Genomic DNA, 20,065 nt, shown 5'->3' on the forward strand with positions numbered 1-20,065 from the left:
AACAGGCGTCATTGCCATGCTGTGTAACAACAGCTGCTTACGTAACTGCTGTGTTCATGTGATGATGACGTTCTGATTGTTCCCTCCCTCGGGCGTCTGGCATTATTAGACTGCAACCACAGACCCACGGCCATTTTCATCCCACCTGCGCATCCAAAGTGTGTCCTTCAGCTATAATAATCCGGCCAAGTCGATGCACACAAATAGGTGTCATAATTTCAGATTAAATAATTCATGCGAAGCATTTACAGAGGAATGGTCTGACGTGAGATTAATCCTGACTCAGCAACAGTCAGGGCTGCAGTGGAGGGATACAGCCATAAACTTGTCTCAATGAGAATCTGAATAATTACTTGGCTAAATGATCTTTTACAACTTTGGAAAATTCATTGTGTTGTTTTGAAGTGTCTGCTCACACATTTAACCAAGATGGGATCCTTACTCCTTTGACCGCAGCTGTTTCTTTTGCATTCTTTTTTCTTTACATTCTTAAAGTAAACCACCCATCATGTTGCTTTCCCCCAAAACCTCTCATTAAAGCCGAGCACTTTCGCCAGCCTTCTAATAAAATCTTACACATACAGTATACCCTTACATTCACTCACAAAGAGGTACAAATCCGATGTGGCAGGAGTCAGATTTAATATTTGTCAAACAGTCTGCTTGCCCACTTTTCTCATCCTCTTTCCCTCTTCTCCTCACACTTCTTCTCTCCTTCACACACCAGCTCCATCTTTCTTACTCTTTAGGTCTAAACTTTTCTTTGTTGTCAGTATACTGATTTTTATGACATAGCCGGGCTTTGGGCTTTCATTTATTCCTTTGAATATGTAAGTGTAATCCAAATAACAATATAATTCTGTAGCCGCAACTTGAATTTATTTTCTTTTCTTGTACTGAAATTGTGGTTGTTGCATTTTTCTTGAAAGCCCATAACTTAAATATGTCTGTGAAGATTCTCAACCATCCAGGTCATGGATGCAAAGGCAACTGGACTTGCTTGAAGTTCTTGAAATACGTTTCGCCTCTCATCCGGCTTCTCCAGTTCTAACTGACTAGTGCGGAGTTCCAGGTAAATATCCTCTGGTGAGATCAGCAACACTTATGTGTCGTTGAGGTCACATGACTCGTTGACCCCCCCGGACTGCTGGACTGCTGAGTCAGGAGAGCCAGTTCCTCAGGTCACGGCTCAGCCGTCCACCTGCACCCTACGGACAAAGGACACTCTTTTCAGGACAGTGATGTACGCATTTTGGCCATAGAAGACTGATGGTTTGAAAGAGGAGTGAGAGAGAGTTTTTTGAGGTTCATAGCAGTTCACAAAGACATGAACATCAGGAAACACTGATGGAAGTTGCAGCCCAAGATGTCGAGACTGAGTAAGTTGCAGGTTTAGCTTTTGGCTTGTTCGTGTGAACCCCATCGGAAACCATGCTTGTCTAAAAAGGTAGCTCCACTGCATCACTGCTTTGTTATGTAAAACTAGACAAACAAACTAGAATATGCACACACAGAAAAAACCCAGAAAAAAAATCATAATACAGTGGGTTAAACTGTATCAGTGGGAAGCTTTTCTGTGTTCCAACACTCTCTTTTGTGTATTGCCTTCAGTGAAAGTTTCCACTGTCTCAAAAAGGTTTGTTTATGAGAAAGAATGACAACTTATTTCCCTACACACCATATTTAGACATTATACAGGAACTAAGTTAGAGAGGTTAGAGAGGAAATGGCCATGTGCCATAACGGCATACCACCCAGATAGGCTCATTTGTGATTTATAACATGACAGCCTCCAGAAAAACAAAAATAGACCCATGTACAGTTATTGCTGTACTTTGGTAACAGTGAGCTTAAAGGAAAAAAAAAAACTAAAGTTGATCCTAATTTTCTACATTCCTTTCTGTTGCTACTAGCTCTCCAACTAGCTGGCAAAGCAACTTATCAAACTGGATGATCACTAGGTAAATGACAGTCAGTAATGCCGTAGTTATAGGGTTTGATTTCACCTGCTGTTAAATGCAGCTACCGTGGTTTCAAATGTTAGCATTAAATACCCCAGGTTACTGTGTATTTTAATATTAGTCCCCCAAATGCTTGCACAGGTCATGCTATACAATGGGAAGGCTAAACAGTAATAGATGTTATTTCATATGCAGCAAAGGGAATACGTCTGACAGTGAAAAGCTGAGACTGATTCAAAAGTATCCATAGTAGTACCCGCGTCCATTGTGTGTGAGATGTGAATCCAAAGAGCTGTGCAGGCGGTCCTCTCCACCATCAGTGACTGCTTAGTATGCTGCTGATCTTCTTCTAGACCTCCCAGGTCTCCCAGACCTTATGTAATAAAACACCAAAGTCCTGTTTCATATGAGCACCGCAGGAATTATTGCGCATGGTAATATTACGCTGAATAAAACAAAAGGTCCAGCGTTACATTTTATTCCTCATTTTGAAATGTTATCCCTTTCTTTTTCTTTCATTCCTCACTCTTTTAATTTTCTCTTATCGCTAAGCTCAAGTGATTTTATATTCAATTCAGTTTATTATCTGCTTCCCATCCTATACATTTGCTGATGCTCAACAGCAAATGAAATGTTTTTTGTCTGTTCTTTTTTTTAATCTCTTCTTCTTCTCCTTCTCCCTCCCTCCTCACTTTATTCATTGTCCTTGTGGACTGTATTGGTTATCCCAATAACGCAATGAGCATTCAGACCACTGCAGACACAGTAAATTTGTTGCACTGGCACCAGGGAAAAACTCTGGGCCAGGGGCAAACTCATAAATAATCTACTGATCCAGACTGTTTTCGTACTCTCTCACCAGCTCTGCGTCATGTCAGTCTGACCTAAGATGGATAAACAGAGAAACAGAAAGCATCACAGTTACAAAAAGACCAACTTGGTAGGCACTTGCATAAAAGCAGACATCGAATTTATTTCACACATGCGCTGAAGGGCCATGTGGTAAGAGGAGATAATCAGTGGAACATTAAACATCTGCAGTTCCCAGCTGACACGTAGCTGAAGTGCATACAGCCAAAGTACCCACAGTGGTGGAGAAGATGAAAATGTCTGCCTGAAGAACAATCGGGGACCACTTTACGGATGTCAGGCATTTATGACAAAAGTAAACATAACAGGAACAAAAGTATGTGGAAATTGGAACAAGGAACACTCATGTGATTGCTGCTTTAACAATGTCCTAGGAAGTCCCTCCACAAGATTTGGGAACGTGGCTGCAGCAATTTGTTCCCATTCATCCACAAGAGCATTAGTAATGTGGGGCACTGATGTTGAGCGATAAGACTTGGCTTGCAGTCATTGTTCAGATTTGTCCCAAAGGTGTTGGGTGGGGTTGAGGTCAGAGCTCTGTGTAGGTCAGTAAATCTAGCCACACAAAACTCAGAAAACTATTTCTCTATGGGCCTCATTTTGTACATGGGGTTGTTGCAACTCACACTATTGTCTAAAATGCAATTCCGTACCGTAGCATTAAAATTTCCCTGAGAAACAAGCGGCTAAACCCTAAAAAAAGGCCTCAGACCAAAAGTACACATATGTATGCGGAGAGGGGTGAAGGGTGGTGGTTGGATGTTGGATATAAGCGAAAGGAGTTGTACATTGGGCTTACTGGACTGGATAAAGTGAACCAGGAAGGACATGCTGATTTTAGGATAATAGAAGGAATCTGAAAAGTCAGTGAATAAACAGGAGCAGAGAGCTGTGGCTAGGATGATGTCATGAATGAAGCTATGGAGGATTGTGAATGAAATAGCCTTGACTGAACTTGTTGCCAAGCTCTATAGAATATTAAAGGGTCCGAGTTGTCTGAGCTATGTACTGGTTTGTCAGGCATAACATTTTTCAGGTAGTGGTAGTTGCATTCAATGCGTGCTGGGGCAGACTTTAGTTGCCTGGAACTTTGTGGGTAAGGGCGATAGATTAGAGTAGTTATCTGGTTCACATTCCATAAAAGCACACACTGTGTCTGTGTATCTTTTTAAATGAATGAGGGTGCACCAGAGAGAGAAAGAGAAAATATGCTCGGCAGGAAATTGAGAAGGTCACCCTTAACGATAGTCAACAGTGCAAAGAAAGGATGTATCAGCCTAGTGTGTCTCTCGGTGTCTGTAATAGGACCCAGAGATGCCAGACTGTCTCTAGCTGTGTGTCCCTGCTCAGCGGAGTGACTTAAACCCCCCATCGCTCCCTCGTCACCATCGTCAACCCTGCAGGAGTGCCAAGGGCACTTTGTCACGGGGAGTGATGTCGTCGACTCCCACCCCCACCCTCATGTCCAAATAAAAACCATGCCTGCTTTTTAAGAGCAGGACCGGATGCGTGAGTGATTCAGCAAAACGTGACTGCCGTCAGTACGAATATTTGTTTGCTTGTTAGCGGGCTTCTTTCTGCGCATACGGATGCTGGAGATTTGAGATGTATCAGGCATGAAACAGCAGCCATGCATGAATATGAACATTCTGCGAGTTGGTGTATGTATACTGTGTGTGTGTGTGTGTGTGTGTGTGTGTGTGTGTGTGTGTGTGTGTGTGTGTGTGTGTGTGTGTGTGTGTGTGTGTGTGTGTGTGTGAACGTTGTATATTTAGGTTGTCCTATCTCTGAGTGGCTGCCCTATGGTAACCTGAAATGTATCATTTTCACCCTGATGGTTACATCTCTATAAGCCCTGTTGCCTTCGGGTGCAGAGCACTCACAACAGGTCTCATGAAATAATTATGTTGCTGCACTCTCACACACCTCTCAGTGTGTCTGGCTTCTATCCCAAAGCACTCTCTCATGTCTCTCCGACTTGCTCCTACAGACAGTGGCAAGTCACATGGAGTGAATGTGTGACTGGATGTGCTGTGGTCTCCCTCAGCCAGTGACCCTTAGCTCAGCTGCTGATACACACCGCACACTCATGAACGCCTACCCATCCACACACAGACGTACAGGAGTGTGCCTGGCTGGGTGTAGTGTGAGCTTTTCGTGGCATCAACATGGTTCCATCTGGGCCATTAGCCCCATTTCTATATCAAAACCTTTAAATGATTTTTTTTTAAACATATTTTAGGTCAATTTAATCATTTAATAATGCTGTTTTTGTCGACTCTCCTGTTAAAGCCTCATCATGTACTTGTATATTGAAATGAGCAAATGTAAGACATAAAATTATGATCATGACGTTGGTGGTGATTATTTACTTTCTTACTTCCTTGATGTGTAATAGCAGAAAAAGCACATATGGACAGATCATCTACGAATATTAAGTATCATAAGCTATTCAGAAAAAGGCTGATTTGTATTGTGTGATTCTGGCCGACATAAATAAGATTGACTTGATTTGACCATTGATTTGACCGAATATGTACTCTGTGGAGTGGCAGTTGAACTAGAAATGACAGTGTAGTTCTGCATGTGCCCCACTGTGTTAACGTGTGCTAAAGATGGATTTTTTTTACAGCACGTGCACACGTGTAGGAGAAGGTATGTCTCTGTGATGAACCAAATTGATGCACTTCATGCATGTGTGCACTGATACTCTGCATATGGTGACTTTTCCTACTAAGGTTCGAAGATCACTCTCTGCTGCCCTCTTTTGTGCAAAGATGTTAAAACAATATTGTCCGTCTATAATCTGCGGTACTTCAAGTGCTGTAGGGAAACATCTAAGATAAGAATTTTGCGTGACACTGTCTTTTGGGAGACAATTAATAATGTGCTCTCAGACTGCTGACAGCCGTATCATTAATATCTGTCTGTAATCCTGCTCTCTGTTGATACTACAATAGCCACGTTTGCTGTTAACACAACATTCTTGTCACACACACAAACAGCCAAATCCTAAAAAATTGTGTAAATACTCAATGCAAGTCAGGATAATGAATGAGGCTTTGTGGGTGCTCCGTCTGAAGGGTTGTGTTCTTGCTCACAACTCTCTAAATGTGTCTCATCTGTCTGGATGCTCCTCAGGTTAGCAGATTAAGGAGAACAAAGACCAGAATATGAGCATGCTGGCAGCAGAGAGACACAGGCGATTGCCCCTGTCTCTGGGGCCCAGTCTTCAGAAACAGCATCACTGCCTCCATCTGTCTGAAGGACTGCACTCTCTCTTCCCTCTCACTATCTCACACTCCATCTGGTCCCTTCTTTCCTGTTTTTCATGTGTGTGTCTGTCTGAGTGCGTGTCACCATGACCAATATCACCATGAAGCGTGAGGGCCAATCCCATTCAGACCCTCAACACTGCGCTTCTGTGTCGAGGGTCTGTAGTTAGAATAATACATCTCTTTTTGCAGACACGCGCACACACACACACATACACACACACACACAAACACTATTGCCATGGTGACCTACGACTTCATCATAGGTGAGACTCGATTATTCACAATCTTTTGTCAGGTGAATAGATTGTCATATCAGCAGATTGACCACACTGGCGTTCCTGTCCCTTTTTCTACTTCCAGAGGGCAGCGCATATGTTAATTCAAATAATAAAGTTAAAAAATCTCAGCTTATTCATCACAGCAACTGTCAAACATAGCACACACATTTTTGCCATGAGGAAGAGGTTTTGGCAGGAGATGACTGGAGTGCTTATGATTTTGGCAGCACCGTGCAAGTGTGTGAGAGTGGATAGAGCGAGGCTCTTAAGTTTCCTCCACTCGGTGTTTTTTCAGCTGGGTAGCCTCGGGGACAGCGGGGAGAGATCCAGAGGGGAAGATTTCAGTAACACACAACACAAATAGAGACAGACAGACAAATATAGGACGGTACTCATTTACACTAACACAGACCCTTTGCAAGAAATTCCACAAGTGTAGAGATTAAATCATTAATTAATGCAGGTTTTTAATAATAATATATATATTCCTCATTTGGACACTTACGTGTAATTAAGTGTTGAAGCTAATGACTTCATTCAAACTTGACAGACTGAAACAGGGGTAATATATGGCAGCAAGCTGAAAAGCAATGCTGAACTGACATCAGTGTGCTCAGTGGGTAACAGATCCCAAAAGTCTGCATGTCAGCTGTATTGTATTTAGGACCTCAGCGTGGGATAACAGGTACAATTGCATTTATGTTTTACTGTAGTACACACAAACACGAAAGAAAAAGGGGCTTCGACTTAGTCAGGTCATAACAGCCTTCAAATAACAGTTACTATTGTTCATATTGTCCAGTGGCTACCACGGTGCTGTTTAGTATCGATGGATTTTTTCAATTGAAACATAATGATTACTTGTTTGTAGCGTTCATTTCATGTCATTTTTCATTTCATAGGTTGCCTAGCTGAAAGTGTATGTTTTCAGTTTCTATTATAGTGAAGTTTGTTAGACACATAAACTGAAAGCAATATTGTCATTGTTTCAAAGCGCAGACACATTTGACAGCTGTACCATACACCAGCTTTTAAAAGGTTGCACTTTCTTGTCAGGACACAACAACTGAGTGAACCGATGTGGTGTAATTTTCGTTTGGTGAGGGCAAAACAAGCTCCACAGTATCAAAAGACTGATGACAACATAGTGGAAACTATGCAGTACATATTTATTTACAGTAGGTGACTGCATACCATTACCCAGTAGATTAAAACAGCTGTAGTGTGTGTGTGTGTGTGTGTGTGTGTGTGTGTGTGTGTGTGTGTGTGTGTGTGTGTGTGTGTGTGTGTGTGGTTGTGTGGTTCTGTACTTGTCATTTTATCCTGGTGGGGGCTTTAACCTGAATGCTCACTAACCCATGGGGACTCGTGTAATCATGGGGACAAAAATGGGTAGAGACTGCTTTTTGAGGGTTAAGACTTGGTTTTAGGGTTCATCTTAGAATTAGGGTTTAGGTTTGGGTTGGGGTTACGCATTTATTTGTGCTGGTTAAGGTTAGGGTAAGGGCCAGGGGAACACATTATGTCAATGAGTGTCCCCACGGGGATAGCGGGACAACTCTCTGTGTGGTTGTGTGTTTGTCTGCCATACTTTCACTTGCAGATAAAGGTTCAGACATTTTGATCTCTCTCCTGAAAATCTATAAAGTTAAGAAGACAGTATGACTCTACCTGTGCTTTTCCTACCATGACAATTCAAAATGTCTGCTATATTCCTTCTGGAATCACACACTTTTATACAAATGGTGTTATCCATTAAATGTGTAGTAAGGAGTATGGTACCTGTTTTAATTAAGCACGTGTACTTATGTGAGTTATCTGGATAACTTTGCAGAATAAAACCTAGAACAAAGTCTGAAATGTTCCAGACAGGGTGCAATGATTTGCAAGTCTGCATTGCTCACCAGACTAAACACCTATTGAAAGCTTTAGTCACCAATAACTTTCGACATAGCGTCACTGCCCAATGAAAACCATCTATCGGTTCAAGAGAACCAAGGGCTTTGATTTCCATGTTTTCCTGCAAAAACAAAGAGATGCAGCTTGAAACCAATTATATTTAACAGCTCAGCTGCAGAAACGCGGTTAATTCAGTACAAAGTCAATGTCAGGTGTAGACACCTGAAAATAACCGCGAGGCATGTTAACAGTTAAAATCATCTCCTGCTTCCTCCTTCCTCATCTCTACCTCCTCTTTTATATTGTATAATTTATTTGTCACGGGCTATGAGCAAAAACCATTAATCTCAAGGAACAAGATTACCTGCTCTCTCTGGGCAGGTAGTCAGAAGCATGATAAAATACAACAGAGACATCTATGAGCACTTTGACTTCCATGCTGGACAAGACCAGCAGGCGGCTTACGGTTCTTCTCAACCTGATTCACTGTTCTGCTCCCTGCTCTTCACATGGAAATTCTTGGTCGTATATAGTATATGAAGGGGAATGTATAAAAAGATCATATAATTCTTTTTGGTGAAATTTTGACTTTTTGACAGTGCACATTTCCTATGAGGTCTATGTTTCATATTTTGCAAACTATGTATATTATTCAGTATCTTTTTGTCAGGCCTCCCTAAAAAGAGATCACAGAGAAGCTTCCTTATTAACAGTTTTAATTTCCAAAAATCACATGGCCACATTTGGAAGTTAATTAAAGTAAATAAAGTTAATTAAAGTAAAGAATATGGAGAAGATTAAGAAAATTTTAATACTAACTTCATACTGCTATGTGCTCACTATTTTAATACTTTTTTTCACTTCTGCTGACTTTTTATTAAGGAAATCTTACCTTTATATATCCAGTCAGACAAACTTATATGTGCCTCTTACATTTTTGTGTTCAACCCGAGGTTTCTTAGGGGACTGCCAGATACCACAAATACAAAATTGATGCTAGTATTACAAAAACAATTAAAAAATATGTACATTAAATATACAATGGACATGTGCACCCTGCTTGCTGTGCATGTGTACAGGAGGCGGATCAGAGTTTCATTTTCTTTGTAAAATGGATATTTGCTGCGATGATAAGTGAATTAAAACATGTAGTTTAGTTATAGCAGTATTCCATATTTGGTGACATCCAGCAGTGTGTTTCCCTACTTTTGACAGGAGCTGCAACTTGATCCGACAACATTAGCTCAACGGGGGGGTAACATCAGTGTGTAACTGATGTTAAGACTGAATGTAGAGACAAATGAACAGTATCCATGAGTTTGTCTGACGCCGGGCAATCAGGAAAAATAGTAAAATTCCCCAAGAGTCGAACCGTACCGTTCAGTCCTGTAACTACACTGCCATGGCCTGTTTTTGAAAGGGTAGTTGGTAGTTGATGTTTTCAGCCTCATGATGGCAGCAGAGTGACATGATTGGGTTCTTTCCACAGAGCATGCGGAGACTCCACAAGGAAATAAATTGTAACTTCATCCTCTGAGCCTTTGAGGAGTCTGGTGAAATTGCTGAATAAAAGGGCTCTCATTGGCTTCCCCTACCCTCTTCCTCTCTCTCTCTCTCTCTCATGCTCCCTCTGTCTTGAGGGGAGGGATTGTGAGGACTGCTGCCTATTAACAAGAGTCTGCGAGAGAGATGTGTTGAAGCAAGGCCAGCTCAGCTCTCAATCTGAAGAATGTGTTGGCATATACAAGGGGCGCCACTCAAATGGAACTTTAATTCATTTACACAAAAACCAGAACAATCATAAAAACAGACCTCACTGCAGAGAACTAACAGCTTAGGTAATAAAGGCTGGAACATAATTTCCTTTAACTTGAGAATTAACCTTTTGTGGGGTTTTTCTTTCAATATATTTTGCACATTGAATGGGAAGATAACATATCCTTCTGCAAGTGTGTGTATGCCTGCGTGCGTAATGGTGTATGTGTGTCAGATGGTTGAGGTGGGCTGTGAATGAGCCTTTGATGTAGCCTGCCAAGTTTCCCCTGTGGACAGCAGCTGTTATGATAAACACGCTGTCTAGTAGCAACAGATCCTCCCAAGATGGTTCCCCACCCCTCCTCTCCACTCTCCTCTCCTTCTTTCCCTCTCTCTTCTCCCAAGGCTATGTTTAATGGAAGGGAAATGAAAACAATAGCCCTGCCAGTCTGCAGGCCAGCAACAGCTCTGCCAACCTAACAGTAAGTCAGGGAGACAGAGACTTTGAGAGAAAGACTGCGGTGTACCAAACAGACTGGGGTTTTTTTTTAAAGGTGTTTCCACAGGGGGGTGAATGGGGGAGACTGATTGTGCATGACCATCTATATTATCTATCCAGCCAACCCAGAGAACACAGAGATGAGGCCTAATGGCTGTCTAACATGCTGGATGTGCTGCTGGTGGAAAACTAGTGTTTTTATCTTTTACTTGAACCTCCTTTTATGTGAGCCAACTTTTCACCCAGAATGGTAACAGAGGTCACAAGACTTACTGGAAATGATTAAATTTCCATTCGCTGGTCTTTTTTTTTTTTTTTTTTTTTCGAGTTTGTCAGTCTAAAATACTTTTTTTTTTCTGGGTTCCCTCTGACCTCTGTCCACTCCGACAAAAAGAGAAATATTAAATACTGATCTCCAAAAAAGATTTTAGAGCTGATGTTGTAATTTTTTTCCCCCCAAAAAAAGTCTTGGATCCTGTTATTTAGTTTACGAAGGGTGATTGCATAAAGTTTTACAGTTACTTAGATGTACTCAACTTCATTTATGGATTGAATGTGAAAGCTTTTTTTAAGATCTTTTACTCAATCATTTTACAGGCTTTGTCCAAGGTCTATTAAAGGTTCTGGGATAGTTTATAAATTAAACCAATATTGGCCACTGAAATCTGCCATTATAACAATCCAAATACAATATTTATCTCAGTTGTCAGTCAGCAAATCCAATAGACAAAACTTCCCTGAACATATGAGAATCTCTTGATCTAAAATCTGGTTTTAATACTCCGTAAACATATTTTTTGCCTTTAATTCCTCCTCCAATACATACAGAATAGATCTAATAGATATTAATATCTTTTTGTCACAAAGAGCAATCTGTAAGTTAAAAAAGACTCTTCAAGATCATGTGACCCTTTTTAAAACATTTTGTTTTTCCAGTATCTTTCTTAAATTAACTGCACTAAGCTGCCCTTTGTCATATAGAACCAGGTACGAATAGTTTGAAATGTAACTGTTCTACTAAGAATTTTATTTCCCACACCATACAGATACATATGGTTTCTCAATTTATGCATTTGCTTATTATTTCAAACAGTATCTGTGCCAAAACCAACGATATATGCCCTAAAAAACAATCAAAACCCCAATTTCTGCACAAAAGTTTAGCACTACTAAAGAATCTCTAGCGTTTATAGCTGATAAAATAAATGGCTGATGACATGCTGAGGTGGTGAGTACACCCACACAAGGAATGCAAAGAAATTAATCAACGCTTTTACTAATTCTCAGCCGCTTATGTTTACTCATCAAAGTGCTGTCAGGTCTTGTAAAATGATGTCATTCAGCTTTTGGTTTCCATGATCTTTGGCACGCCGCATTAATGTCCATGTTGTTGGGTGTTGTTGGGCGATGATGCAGACAGGGTTTGAAGACGCACACACGCGCACACACACACACACGCACACAGTGTGGTCACGACAGGCCCAAACCACAGGCACCCAAGTGGAATGAGTGAGTGAAGAGACCTTTATTCCTGCACGGAGCAGCTCTATGAGTAAACTACCTTACTTAAACTCTCTCAAACTTGGTGTAAATTCTTTTTACTTGCTCATTTAGTTTCATGTCCATTGCCACCTCGACGACACACTCAAAAGGGATTCTAGACACAGAACGCGTCCCACTAAGTTTCTATTGTCCTTTTGGCATGCTGACCTTCTTACCTGGAGAGTTCTGTTTATCTGCCCTGTGACCTCGGAGTGAACTCTCTCAAGTTGGCTTGTTGCCCGGTGAGGGTCAGGCAGGCCATTTGGCCCTTAAGTACCTGTCTGACACACTGATTGGGTAACTGAGTGCGTATTAGAGTAAACAGGTACCTGTCCACCTATCCAGGAGCCCTGGCACAGCGGGCATGTGCAGAGGCACACAAAGATCCATTTACAATTTCCACTTTCCTTGAAGCACAAGCCACAGGTACCCCAGCATGTGCCCGTGTTTAAGTATGCATGCGTACATGTGTAGGCAACTGTGTGTGCATTTGTGTATGTATATAACAACAAAAATCTCTTGGTGTTTTCAGTTAGTTGGAAGTCGAAGAGGACAGAGCTCCCAGCTGCTGTTTTTCCGGAACAAACACCTTTCAGCCTCAAGTCCAATCTCTCTGTTTGAGCGTATGCTTGTTTTTAAGAATGCATGAGGTGTGATTGGAGTAATTAATTCAATAAAGACTTATCCTTCCCCTGCAAAGCTATCCCACTCAAGCTAAATGTATCTTACTGGGATATCATGTCGCCTGCCCCCCCATCTCTCTGCTCAGCACACGGCCTCTTTCCAGTGCCCCCCAACACACACTCCGACGCATACACTCAATACTAAAGCCCCCCTCAGGCATCAGTCAGTTAGCCAATCCATCATGGGAAGTTTGTGCTGATGAGGAGAGGAAGATAAAAAAAAGTCCAAAAAAAAAAAGAGGTAGATGGAGGTAGAGAGGTAGAGATGGGGGTTAGAGAGGGAAAAGAAGGGGAGACGATGTAGAGCCCTGATGGATGAGGGAGACGATGCTGTTTGAAGGCTGCTCTCCCCTTTGAAACCCACATGAATGTGAACTCAAGGAGGAAAAACCTGCACATGGGATGGTTGATGTTAAGGGATCAGAAACCTGGAGAGAAATGTAGAAGATGAAGGGTGAACCGGGATAAGCGATTGAGTATGAACTTGGGGGGAACCTCTTTGACAAATTTGACTTGTTTAATTTTTTCAAGTTGTTTAAATAAGTCCTGTCTTGGTTAGTGCCAAAATGCATGAGAAACCCTGCACGGTTTTCTACAGTGAAAAACAGACAAAAGGCTGGAGGATTTATACTGGTCAGAAATCAGTAAAACTCAGACAGGAAGAAACCACAGTACTGTCATGATCTGAGTCCAGCAATGGAAGATTGGATAAATGCAGATGCTGGACTGCTGGGAAATGCAACAATGTATGACAGGCCTTACCACAACTAGACTATTATGTTGCTGGAGGATGAATATCAGAGAGTTGGAGAGAGAAAATAACTTATGACACAGTCTATGTGAGCATTTGTGTGTGTGCTTTACGTACTGTGTGAGGGATTGATTTTGCTACTAGCACCGACTGCATCCCTAAACAAACAAACAAACCACATAGTAAACACACCAAAGAATTTCTGACTTATTGATCCTTATTACATATCATCTAATGACTTCTGGAACATCCTGGAAAGGTTGCATCTGACTGGAGGGTAATGAAAGTTGGAGAAAGAGGGGCAAAGGCTGGTGAGAGAGAAGGGGAGAGATGGAGCCAAAGGAGTTTAAAGAAGTGGAAAAAGAGGGAGAGAGAAGGAGTGAGGGGAAAGGTTTCCCCTGCAGGGCTGTGTGGCTGGCTGTGTGCTCCTACTCTACTAGGCGGCCGTGGCTGGCTAAATAAACAATCCTAATTGGCTGTGGAGCCCCACTAGTCTGGGGTTTCACTTGCTTTCATCCTCGGGAAGCTGTCGGGAAGCTGTGGGAGAGCTGAGGTGAGGCATCATGATAAACACACATGTGCTCAATCATTCACACGCATGAGAACTCACAGACATACAGTACATGCACGTACAGAGTGAAACTTAATTAAATTCACAGAGGCTGCTTTTTGATTCAGTTCCCTTTCTGTCATCAGGTAAATGGTGATACATGAGAATATGTGTGTGAACTTTTGTGAGTGGCCTCCCCTGCCTGCAGTTCAGCTCAAAGGAGACTAATGTGGCCACCTGCTCAGCACATCTGGGGATGAGTGATAAACACACACACACACACACACACACACACACACACACACACACACACACACACACACACACACACACACACACGCACGCACTTTTGCACACAGAAAGAGACTTACTCTCAGACATGTGCACAATCACACATATGATTCTCACATCCACAGAAATACACACTGACACATGACACACACATTCACTAACATAGCAAACAAATTCCTGGATGTGGCGGACGCAGTCGGAGCCCAACTGATGAAGTTACACTAACAGTATTACAACAGAAACTCTAGAGCAAATGCAGTACAGCAGACTTAGTCCATCATCTGCCATTTAGATTCATCTGCTGAGGTTTGGTGAAGACATTGATGATCTCTTCTCTTAACGACACAAGCACAGTCCAGGACTTGGTACAATCCTTTGTAAAATATGAGACATCTAGTGGTGTGAACAAGCGATGTCTCCAGTTTTGACTTGTCATTACATTTAAAACTAAACAATCACATGTATATGTCACAGGAGAGAGGAGAGCACTGCTGTGCGCAGAAGTTGCTACGACCAGGACAGAAAAATGAGTGAGATGGATATGTGGATTCGATAGTTTGAGACGTCTGATGGAAATTTAAGATCAAAACTGGAATGATGCTCTGACTGGCTGTCAACCCTCTGAAAACGGTTTTGAATCAACAAAAGAAAAGGATGACAAGCTTTCATTCTTATGTTTCTCTGCTGCCGCGGCTATCCTTTGCTACCCTGTCTAATGCATATAGTGTGACCTTGCCTAGAAAGAGTGTCTTAAGAAAATAGGAGACCTATAATTCCTGAAGACTGCATTTTCAAAGCAACAGAAATGTGTTGTCTGAGAGAGAGAGAGAAAGAAAGAAGAAGAAAGAGGGGCTCTTTTGCTCTCAAGAACGACTCTGGCCCTTGGCCCGGCATGGCTCAGGAAGGGGGATTGTGAAAGCGGTTGTCATGGAGGAGAGCAGGAGAATAGAGAGAAGGAAAAGGAGGATGGGAATTAAAACTTGAGGGAATGGGGAAAGTGAGTGATTAGAATTCAAAAGCAGTAACATGTCATTCTCAAACAAATAAATGCCACTTTTCTTTGCAGGTATTGCAAGTTTTCACCAAACTACATCGATCCAAAGGCTGTTGAGACATTTCACTCAAAAAAAAACAAAGCACAAAATATCAGTCTCATGGTGGAGCTAGAGGAAAAATAAGGGGATCACCAAAGTCAATAGGATTCACTGTCTGGAAACCATTAATGTCTGCAAAATTGTCTGCCAGTCAATCTAGTAGTTGTTGAGATAGTTCTGTCTGGATTAAAGTGGCAACACTGTATTATCGCTAGAAATAATAAGTAAAACACCAGAGCTATGGAGTGATCTCTGGAAATTGTGCTTTGAAAAAAAAAAGTAACACATTAAAGAGAAATACAATTATATATGGAAGAGTCAGCACATCATTCATCACATGCATGTTCAAAAATGAAATGTCTTTTAAAGTTACCACAATTATAAACAGGTTCACAATAAGGATGTGCTTCTTTCCATTTAGCATATAAGACACCCACCTGTTTCCTCACTGTCTTCTGAGACATCCTCTGGAAAATTCACAGTTCATCGTGGTTTAAAGGTTCTGCCAACAGAGACGAAGGCACGAGTCAAAGGGCTGAATGTAAAGGCGGCTCCGACCCAAACCCAGTAGCCCAGTCTGCCTCCATCCTTCCTCCCCTCTGAACTTTTCCTCCTCTTCTGACTACTGGCTCACACTCAGCACTCGCACTGCTCCTCGCGTGACCGACACACCCCAGGAATCCAGACAAGCCATGAGAGGTGATTGTGTGTGTGTGTGTGTGTGTGTGTCCACATGCACGTCTGTGCGCAGGGAATTAAAGACCCCTTATGTATGTTGTGTGTATGTCAGGCACTTCATGTATCAGACAGCACCTCTGTTCACTGGGGCAAAACGAACAGGAGACAAGGGGCTTTCCTGCCTGGCACGAATACGACGCTCACACATAGCACACACACATACACACTCATGATTACATGGGTTAAAGGGCAGACCCTGAGAAGAAAATGCTGGCTCTTGACAGCTGGGACTGCATGTGTGTTTGCCAGGGGTTTAGAATAAAGGCTCCTCTCTGGGGCAAAGGAAAAGTGATCTAGCTGCTAACATAAAGAGAAATACATGCATGCACACCCACGCATGAACACATGCACAGCCACGCACAGACATACAAGTACAGAAAGGTGACAGACGGAGATGGAGATGCGGGTTGCGGAGCTGAACGGAGTAGAAGGTGGGGTTGTAGACAAGGAATAGGTTTATTTGATAGGGACGAGGGTGGGCGGTAATCACTTTTTCCAGGGACCTCTCTGAAGATGTCATGTCATCAGCATTTCCCTGGCAGCTTGCTCACAGTAAGAGAGAGAGAAGGAAGGAGGCAGTGAAGAGAGGGAAAAGGAGGGAGAGGCTGAGGGCGCGCTTCTTCCGAAGGCGGCAAGCAGCCAACAACAACAGCCGACTCCAGTAGGTCGGCACAGGAAGGGGGGGGGGGGGGGGTGTTTGTTTCAATCTGTGTGTGTGTGTGTGTGTGTGTTTGTGTGTGTGTGTGTGTGTGTTTGTGGTGCTGGTGGTGGTGGTGGTGGTGGGGGGCTGGTGGTGGTGGTGGGGGTGCTGTTAAAGCCCTTATGTGTGCACCCTGCGCTCTTCAAGCTTTCCCGTTTGTCGTTGCTGAGCCAGAGGGCCTTCGGCTGGGCCGGTCCCAGGGGAGTCATTACACCACATTCCTTTCCCATTATTCCAGGCGTCTCTTTACGAGCAGCACCATCCCCAGATTCAGCTGGCCTTTCCTCTTGCCCCTGATGTCCTGTGTTTTCATCCTCGTCATTAGGTTTTGGTTATTAGCTGCTGCTGCTGAGGCAAAAGATGTTGATGTGTCAGAGAGCAGGGGTAGGGAGGGGCAGGAGATTGAGGGGCTTCTACTACTACAAAGCCTCCTGAGTGTCTGTGTGTGTGTGTGTGTGTGTGTGTGTGTGTGTGTGTGTGTGTGTGTGTGTGTGTGTGTGTGTGTGTGTGTGTGTGTGTGTGTGTGTGTGTGTGTGTGTGTGTACGCACACATGTGTGTTTCTGAGAGTGTGTATGTCTGTCTTCTCATCCTTAAACTGGATCTTGACAAAATTCACACCTAGAGTTAACACAGAACTAGAGCTTCTATGTTATACAAGGTCAAGTAAAACAGTTTGATCCAAATTTGTATCTCTAAACTTGCTACGTGTATTTCAAGCAGGACATCATACTGTAGCCTAAAGAGGGATGACAGAGGGAGAGATAGTTTGCAAACATCTGCTGCAGGGAACAGGTGTCTTAGGATCTCCAGTTCCACGTGGATCACTGATGACCCAGCAGGGAAACACCATCAGGGCCTTTTATCACTTGTCCTCCTTCTCCACACATTCACTCTTTCCTTCTCTCTTGTCTCTTGTACTCTCCTCATCGCTTCCTCACCCCTCCTAAATGTTCTCCTCTTCTTCTTCTTCTTCCCCCGGTAGAACCTTCCTCCTGCGGGTCTCGGTGACCTGAGAGGGGAGGAATGTTCATCATAAGTATGTCAAGACTTTTCAGGGTCTCAGATGGGACGGGTGTGGGGCCTCAGGCCCGGGAGGGGCCTCATGACTGACTGACAAGTACAGGTGAAAGTGGACTGGGTCAACCTTGTGTCACTGAGGACACACACACACACACACACACACACACACACACACACACACACACACACACACACACACACACACACACACACACACACACACATTCAGGCTCCAGCCAGGCTATTCCTCTATGGGAAAGAGGGGAGAGGTCAACTACAGCTGTGAGTTAGCTAGCTACAAGGGAAAGTAGGAGCTCCCTGACCCTCATGTCATGTGGGTATATTTGCTTGCAGTAAGGTCCTCGGTCTTCTCTATTTTTTATTTCCTTTATACATCAGTTTCAGGATTGTAGTGGAGATTACACTTGTCAATTTTAGTTTCAGATGACTCAAGTAAGCATCAGTTAAGAAGCATAAAAGCCTAAATAAATACTCCTCTGAAAAATGTAAATGATCTTTTTATGCCATAAGACTGGAGGTCACAGCTTACCTACCTTGTAGAATAATTGCATTTAAACTTGTTTAACTTCACTACAATCCAAAAAACTGAATGAACTGTGGTCCAGTCTGCACTGTATGAGCTGGACGTGTTTTCCTTGTTCGGAGGAAACACATTCCTAAGTTGCACCTCTGACCTTGGAGAGACGGATAGATCCTGCAGAAATAAATGAATAAATAAACAACAAGGAGAAAATCCAGACTTCCCCACAGAGGTTTCATTTTTTCTTTCTTTTTGCCTCTGTGTGTGTGTGTGACACACTTCACTGCTGCTGATGGCATTAAATAACACAACTTTCTTTTGAAATTTCGAGACTCATCTTTTTACAGTCAACGAATGTAAAAAAAATTTGCCTTGACCTCACAACCTTGAAAAGCTGTGAGGTTACTTTGTAATTCTTTATTTAACAGTGTGAACAATTTGTAACCTGTTCCTCAGTCACTGTGATGACTCTCCATCAAGGAACTGAACTGCTGACTCTTTGGCTCATGCTTTACATCCTGTGTCACCTCCCTGTGATGGCATGTACACCCTGACTTCCTGCCTGGCAGGATGCAGAGCTGTGGTTTCTGGCATCAAAAGGTATCGAACGTATTCAAATGTTAATAAACATTATAGATTTCTAAACCTAACAGAAACAAAGGACTCGTCAGTGCTCTTTTTCTCACTGCTTTCCTGCCTTGCGAGGCCAATAATCTCTGTCTCTTTCTTCTGTCTGTTATTAAAACTTTTTTATATTCGATTCTTTTTAAAACACAGATTTATCAAGCGAATGTTTCCAATTAGTTTGTTTGACACCTGCTAAAAGTTTAAGTCTTCTCTGCACAAATTTTGTTCATGCTTGACACTGGATATCAGGCCTTTTTCATGGCAGACATTTTGACATAATCATGTTAGGAAAAACAAAGGGCTGATTAGAAGCTGACCAAGAAGCTGAGAAAGAAGACATCTCTGAGTTTCCAATGTTATTGTATTATTGAGATTAAAAAAAAAAAATAGAATGTAGTGGCTTTTCATCAGTATGAATTTAACAGTTGTTTTCATTATATATAAATCATATGATGGCATACTGGTGTTGAGCTGAGGTCTCACCACTGACTCAGCGTTAACTCAACAGCAATTGCAGCTGAGACCCCTATATCATGTGTAGACCATGTGTTGAAGAACTGTGAAAAAAACTTTGAGGAGTCTTTTTTTTAAATCTTTATTGTAGTCAATATCAATTTCCTGAACATCATGACAATGACATATACATCATTCAGTATTTAATATATGTCTTTGTGATTTGAGACTTACATGAGCATAGAGAATGTGTCCACAAGTACAGAACAAAGTATATGCAATCACCAGCTTTACCAAAAAATATTTGAAGTACAGTCATGTCCTCAGGAAACTAGCCGACAGTAAATCATGACATTTACTGTACCCACAGACAATAACTTCAGCGCTGGCAACATCAAATTGCTAAAATAATATTATGTTTTTAAAATTGTGTTGAAATGTTCCACATCATCAACTGGGCCCGAAAACAGAGAAACGGACATAGAAAGACAGGGAGGGAGAAAGGAACAGGGGTAAAAAGATGACAGAAAGAGG

The sequence above is a fragment of the Xiphias gladius genome, chromosome 1 (genome assembly GCF_016859285.1).
Source record: "Xiphias gladius isolate SHS-SW01 ecotype Sanya breed wild chromosome 1, ASM1685928v1, whole genome shotgun sequence".
NCBI lineage: Eukaryota > Metazoa > Chordata > Actinopteri > Istiophoriformes > Xiphiidae > Xiphias > Xiphias gladius.